Source organism: Oncorhynchus tshawytscha, linkage group LG15, assembly GCF_018296145.1.
Source record: "Oncorhynchus tshawytscha isolate Ot180627B linkage group LG15, Otsh_v2.0, whole genome shotgun sequence".
Classification (NCBI taxonomy): Eukaryota; Metazoa; Chordata; class Actinopteri; order Salmoniformes; family Salmonidae; genus Oncorhynchus; species Oncorhynchus tshawytscha.
In genome coordinates, this window is record NC_056443.1 from 10,668,538 (window position 1) to 10,676,037 (window position 7,500).

General features: G+C 42.0%; 1 protein-coding gene across 17 annotated transcripts in view; it reads right to left on the reverse strand.

The window, feature by feature from the left end:
- The window catches only part of LOC112214374 (forkhead box protein P2), a 114,759-nt gene that overhangs the window by 71,283 nt on the left and 35,976 nt on the right, over positions 1-7,500 (reverse strand). The window contains exon 1 of one of the 17 annotated variants that reach the window (XM_042298124.1): positions 6,715-7,195. The exons of the other annotated variants lie outside the window; for them this stretch is intronic. The gene's annotated coding sequence lies outside the window, so the exon portion shown is untranslated. Of the gene's footprint in view, positions 1-6,714; positions 7,196-7,500 lie in introns of those variants that run through there. 17 annotated transcript variants of the gene reach the window in all.

The window sequence follows — 7,500 nt, forward strand, 5'->3', positions numbered from 1 at the left end:
GGATGAGAGGAAAACTTGAAGATATATGAGGGAAAAATAAGGATATTTTAATGACATGTTAATACAATGAGAAGCATTACCTAACTCAACTCAAAATGGGGGATTTTGAAATTAAACCAATTCGATTTTTATTAACGCACAAGACATGTTCAATTTACTATATGTAATTTACTTGAAAATGATTCATAAATCATAAGAAAAACTGAACTGGAGTGAGAAATATGGTTAAAAGCAGGTGAATCCACCTATCAAATGTTGCTTAAACGAGAAACAAGGGAGAATCATATTTTATCATTTCAATCAAGGAAATGCAAAACATTAATACAATAACCATCTTAATCATGACAATGGTAGAATATCCCCCTCCTCCACAAAAATCTGTGCATGTGTCTAACCGATGATAATGATAATAATGACAATGCAGATATATGCTAATCATATTCTGAGAGATCAGATGGTGCTTTAACCTTAATGACAGCGGTGAGACAAATTAATTAGCCATCTAAAGGCAGCATTCAAATCTGCCAATTAGAATGTCAATTAGATCCACCCTGGCTGCAGACCACAGAGAGAGGATCGGACTGTGGTGGTGACTGCCGGAGTGTCAGGGCTCACTGTACACACTGAGAGAGATGGATAGTGACAACGTACGGCACCAGAGGGTAAGTGTGTATCGGTGTGTGCGTGTCTGTGCGTGTGTGTGTATTAGGCGTACATGTGTGTATGTGAGTGTATGTCTATCGCAGGTCCTCACCCTTGTTCTATACCCCTCGGGGGTACCAACCAGTCTGCCCTGGGATCAGCCTGTCCTAGAATCAACTAGACCGGAAGCATCTAGTCCTCCACCCAGAGTAACAATATTTACTGGACTAGCGCTATCCAGAGTCTATGGGCTATGGAGGAGTTGAACAGTGCATGAGTGAGTGAATAAGGCTCGGGGATGTCTGCCTTGCCTGTGTGTTTGACATCCCTTAAATTGGTAGTGTCCTGCATTTTAACACACCAGCTATTTGACGCCATTTCCTAAAGCCATAATCTTCCAATGAGAAGTACCAGACCAAATATTATATGAATCAGTTACACAGACACAGACTGTTATTGCCAGCGTAATTCACTGGTAATACTATAGGTGTACAGCTAGGGAGGGAAAATAATAGTCATACAAAGTGTTTAAGGGGAGATGGTGAGAGAAAACGGAACTTTATTTTATCCGTCTGCAGGTCAAAGATCACGGATGACTTCAACGTTCCTATTACGGGGTCTGATAGAAAGAGAATCATTTGAGATACAGTGAGAGAGACACACTATTTGCAAATCTTTAAAGTCACTTCTCTTTTCTTGTCTATTTCCCCCTGTAACGGTGACTCGCTTGCTACTCCTCTCTGGCTGAGTAAATGTTTGCTCTTTTACGCCGTGCAAATCTGTCTTTTCCATCAGGTGAAGAATCACAGACAGAATCCTGACAACGCATTCCGGGCTGAGATTGTGAATTTGTAGTGAGACTACTGATGTGGGAGGACAGAGACAATTCACACACACACACACACACACACACACACACCCACATGCAGGCATGCGCGCACGCACGCACGCACGTGCACACACACACACACACACACACACACACGTGCACACACACACACACACACACACACACACACACACACACACACACACACACACACACACACACACACACACACACACATTCACTATGCTTTAACCTCTAATGTTTCCTCATTAACTAACATGTCTCCCTCTTCATCAGGTACCAAACACACAACACTGGCCATCTATCTAGCTGTGCTGTGTTATACTGTCCCCTATTTGACACATAAAGGTCTCCATCTGCCCCAAAACTGAACTGAGGTGGCAGGGTGTCACATAGGCCACATCTCTTATGAAATCCTGTTCCTTATATAGTGCACTACTTTGTAGTGGACTTTTGTCGTGCACTATAGGGAATAGGGTGTCATTTGAGATTTTCCCAGGATTCAAATAGCCTGAGTGTTCAGGATTCCACTCTGCAGTGTCTTTCTGCAGTCAGGAACACTGATCCATTCTCATTGTGCCTGCATGATACTGTATATGAAACAGCACTCCAGTCTAAATAAGCCTGATGACCATTTCAGAAACCAAATTGACCACTAACTCCGTGATCCAAGAAGTCTTTTCATTATCAGTTCACAGTTCAGGTAGTAGGAATTCCTAACGTTACATTCACTGGAAAAATAATACAAAAATGACATTTCACCGTCTGTTGGCTCCTTCAGTTCAGATCAAGTCAAGACATGGATACCGTTTTAAATAATCACATATTCTGTGCTCCAGTGAAATTAATTAATCATTGCCATAAGTTACAACGCATTCAAAATAAAGAAGTGCCGGGCCCTGGCTATGCTCAAATATTTAACACTTAAGATTGCTTAATAAATCAAAATGACAGATATCAACCACTTAAAACACTGGCTTTGAGCTGGCACTTAGAAAATGATAACACCAACCCCGAGTTGAAATAACAATCTAAAGAAATAAGTAAAAAAAAAAAAACAGTTTTATTTCATTTGAATGTTACCACTCAGCTCGTTGCTTACATAAACCCTTACACGTGACCAAGATGCTTGTTTGTGCTTGAGGTGTAATTCGCTAGCGAAGCTCCTCGCTCCTCGCAGCCCAAGGAAGTCACTGTGGTTTATTGCTACCTCTGCCGGAGCCCTAAGCATTGAGCCAGGATCAGGGAGAGAACAGCCACTGCTGAAGTTCTGTTCAACACAGCTACACTAGTGGAGATTAAGTATAGGCAAGTCAGAGCAGACCTAGCCGCTTCAGAAAATAAAAGCTTCCTTTTTGGCACTGAAGGGACACCATAAAGAGCATTAATGACTATTTCTAAAAACCTGTGTATAATGGTAAGGGTTTCTCTTTCAGATAAAGGGATTTCAAAGTGACTCACAACGGAACGAGAAGATGAGATTGCTTTAGGGGGAGAAATCATATTTACAAAATCAGGGGTTGGGGAAAAAAACGGGAAAAGGGATGAATATGAATGAATAATAGACTTAGCTTTTTTAGGATTAACATTATTCTCCCGAAACGGTATCACACGTCATTATCGGCAGCACAATGAGACCATGCTCAGAAAACCTCAGTCATATTTCAATTCATCATTTTAGCTGACGATAAATAGTCGTTCCCAGTCATTCTGTGGAGAGAATGTTCCGAACTTAATTCTATTCTGTTTACATTAAGAAGACTAGACAGAAAGAATGAGATAAAGGGGAGAGTACGCAAGTGTGTGTAAGTGTCTGGGAGCATGTGTGTGTGTTTTGTGTGTGTGTGTGTGTGTGTGTGTGTGTGTGTGTGTGCGCATGTATGTATTGTGCCAACGTAACCAACGTAACCAAGTCTGCACTGTACTAAATATCCTAAAGTACATTTAAATAATTCAGTCTTACTCCATTAAGACAGTGTGTTTTAATATACAAAACAATGGCTAACTGTTCCAGTTAATTATCCAATTGGTTACAAATCACCTTAAATATGAAAACACTCAATATAAATCAACGATAATACATAAAAAAGTTCCCGGGGAAATAAATATTCAACTTGGTCTTTAATGATATCTGAGGTGAAAATCCACGACGTTCTTTAGGTTTCCGGACGTCAATGGAGATTTACACCTGTCTGTGTATGGAGAGTGTCTTCTCTCTCTATCTCCCTCTGGGTCTGTAATACACAGTAGCAGAGCACTGACGGGAGGAGGAGATTCTAAGTCCTCATGTATGGTTAGTGCGTAAGTTCTCCTCTTAAGCTTTTCCCATATCATTTACATTTTACCCATCAAGCACCTCCTTCTGTGAGGAGGAGGAGATGGCACAAAAGTGGGCGACCACAAGCAGACAGTGACGAAAGCTCATCAAGCTAGGCCCTCGTTTGCATTTTGGGAAATTCCCATTAATTAACATAGCCCGCTTAATCACGAGTAATTGACCTATAAAAGAGAAGGCCCCATTGTCTGCTCCAATCATATCTACAGAGAGGACGCAGCAGCGTTGTGAAGCAGGGAAGAAAGAACTTTCACCGGTGGCTGGAAACCTGTACGTCCATCTTTCTACCAGGGACTATTTACCCAACTCCTCCGATGCATATTTCATCTCTCATTGCATTTTTCTGATGTAATTATCTGTCGTGACATGGTCTGATTTTGTTGCTGGGGCCTGAGACAAAACAAGCTGTGAGGTGAGATGGGACTTCCTGACTGATGCAAGCAACAGAGAGGTGCTTACGGCTTCTTCTGAGGGAAGGTGAGGGGGGGTGACAGAGGAGCGAATGACGGCAAAGCGGACGGAGGGACAGTGGGCAGAGCTGCAGCGAGGAGAGAGGGATCCAGCCAGAGTGATACAGAGACATAGCTCATTGTGACGTTTCCAGTTATTTCTGGCTGATTAGGGTCATTATGTCCACGGCCTGATTTATGTTGTCATTCCCCCTCACCAGTCCTGCATCGATAGATCTTAATGAATTGGTAAATAAGGGTGAAGATTACACTTGACAAGACCCCAACATTTCTCATTCATACCGAGACAAGATTTATGTAACCAATTAGGTCCATAACAGGGGAGATTGGTCAGGAGAAAAATCATCTTTTCAGAAGAAAATGACCAGAGTCGAACCCTGGACAAAACCAGATAAAAGGGAGTCTTTAACAGTGGCTTAGTCACACACCAAACAGCCAGCTGGAGGTTTTCAAACGGAGATCACTCCTGCCTCTCTCAGGATTTTTAGGAATTGATTTAAAAATACTACCAGCTATAGCTACCCGCCCCACTACAGTACCAGCTACAACAGCTACTTTCCATTTTAAACACAGCCAGCTAATCACTCTAGACCCCATCTGCATAATGTCCAAACCATGGATGATGGAATCAATAGATACAAAATTAAGCTCTCGCCCAACAAAGGATCCACTTTGATGTGCAAATGTGAATTCAAGGAGGTACTCCCCCCCATCCCTCCCTCCCTCCCTCCCTCTGCCCCCCAAAAAAAAAAAAAGAAGAAGAAGAAAAAATATATACAAATCAATCGTTTCTACGGAGACTTCACTTAACGTTTGATACGTCGATTTAGGAATAATTTGCATTTTCTCAATTATTTAATTTCCACATCCTACAATTCTAGGAATCAGTTGGCACCCTCTTTTGCCATAAAAAAAAAATGAAATCTGATAATGGTGCTGATCATCAATAGCCAACGACAGCCCGGGACGATCCAAAGGGCGGGAGTGAACAGAGGTGGAAAATTACAGCAAAGTGATACCGGAGCCGCCTCGTTTCAGCTCTCCCCTTCAAGCACATGCAAATGAGCGTGGTGCTGCTTAACTGCATCATTTATGTGGATAATAGCGGCATCATCATTACGGGACTCAAATTAAATTACATCACAATTAGCATAACAAAGTGATTGGTTAAACTTTCAAAACAAATACTCAGTTCTGCTAATGAACGGTGTTAATTGGCCACGGTGCATTCTAAATAAAACATGTAGGTAAACATGTGTTTTATTTAAACAATTTCAAAATGCATTGTTTCTGAGAGACACAAAGAGAGAGAGAGAGAGATAGACAGATAGAAAGAAAGAATAAGGAGAGGGGGGGAAAAAATCTCCAAAACAGAATATCGCCATGGGGATTTGTAAGCTGAAATATAAAATGTGTAGCATTTAATTTTATTGCACTAAATAACCTATTATATTCAGGACTCTGGAGAACAATGTAAATTATCTGCCTTCAAAATGGAGTTGGGCCAATTCTCCACGTGAACTAATCACATAGCTCATTATGCATCTGGGTATTAAATTATGAAGAGGAAGCCTATCCGCATTCCAGCACAAAGACCTATGAAATGTTAATAATATACTCACAATAGCCCAATACCATGCTTTACTCCATGTCATGAATATTTAAGTAAACAAATTATTCACACGCCTTTGATAAAGATAATTATATTTCGCCCGCTTATAATTTCAGTGACCCTCCCTCTCTCTCCTGTCTTATAGGATTTGCTCTATATGGATATGCTGTTCTGAGATATACCCTATAAAGTTTGGGATCCTTCCTTGCACATTTAAAAAAAAAAATTAATCTAGCTAAATAACTCCAAATAAAAGACTCCCCCTAGTAAAACAAATATCTGCAACTGGTTCACATTTGATCTTTATTAGCTTATAAAGAATCCCGGTGGCGGGGAAGCCCTTTCTATTTAATCACCACTAGACCAGTAAAATCTCATCCGAAAAAAAAAACATTACTTTCACCTCTTGATTTTAATTGTCAATAATTTGCCCATTAGTAACGCAGTAAACTCCACATCAACACAACATCCTAAACAGCAGCCCAAACTGCGCACGTCAAATAAAGAAGCCGACACAAAACTAAGACGGCCAAGAGCTCCGAAAAGCAGCACGTTCAGGTCCACAGTCAAACACTAATCACCAGCCCGACCATTCACTCATCAAGAGCAATTAACCACCAGCACATGAGCGCACAACCCACAGAAACACACAGAGCACAACCCGAGCCACAGTACAGCAGCTAAATACTGGACGAGCAGCCCGCCTTCCTACCGATAAAACATAGCATAGAGAGAGAGAGAGAGAGGTGCGTGGAGAGGAGGATGAGAAAGGATGGATGAAGTTGGAGTTGCTTGGTTTTATTACCTGGAGGTGAGGAGTAGTGTCAGAGACAGTGTCTGGTGGCCAGAGAAGGAAAGCTGTTGGTGTTGTTTGCAGTGGTGAGGAGCAGACTGGGGTGTCACAGGGGGAGAGGGGCTTCTATCTGTGTCATCACTCCAACTGTGTTTATAGAGGCTCGCATCATAAACAAGACAACGCCGCCACTGCTCTTCCCTGCCTCTCTCGAAGCCCTGTTCATGCATACTTAAATCGCCCCCGTCGCCCATTAAAAAACGGCCCTCCTGACAATTATTCTATCATTTCCAGTTGTCACCGGGCAATTACCAACAGGCAGCCCCTCTCAGACAGGCCCAATAGGAGCTGATCAGAAGGAGAGCGAGAGAGAGGAGAGAGGGGGGCTGCTGCCTGCCTTCTCAGGCAGAGAGAGAGAGGAGAGAGAGGGAGTGAAAAAAGTGCACAACATGGAAATGTATAGCCTAGACACTCTCTCTCCTGACACACAGGACATAATTAGACCATCATACACCTGGCCTGCCGACCGCTGATGAAATATATCACAATTACTTGAAAACACTACTTATCATTTCGCTCTCCTTTTTTATTGCCTTTGAAGACATTACAATTATTACGGCTTGGTCTCTGATCTGAGAGTGACCTTCAAAAACAATTAAAAAAAATATTATAATAATTTTTACTACTGCTTTTGGCGAGTGAGTGAGAGGGTAAGCGAGTGAGTGTGTGAGAGTGAGTGCAGCGTGTGTGTGTGTGAGTGCAGCGTGTGTGTGTGAGTGCAGCGTGTGTGTGTGTGTG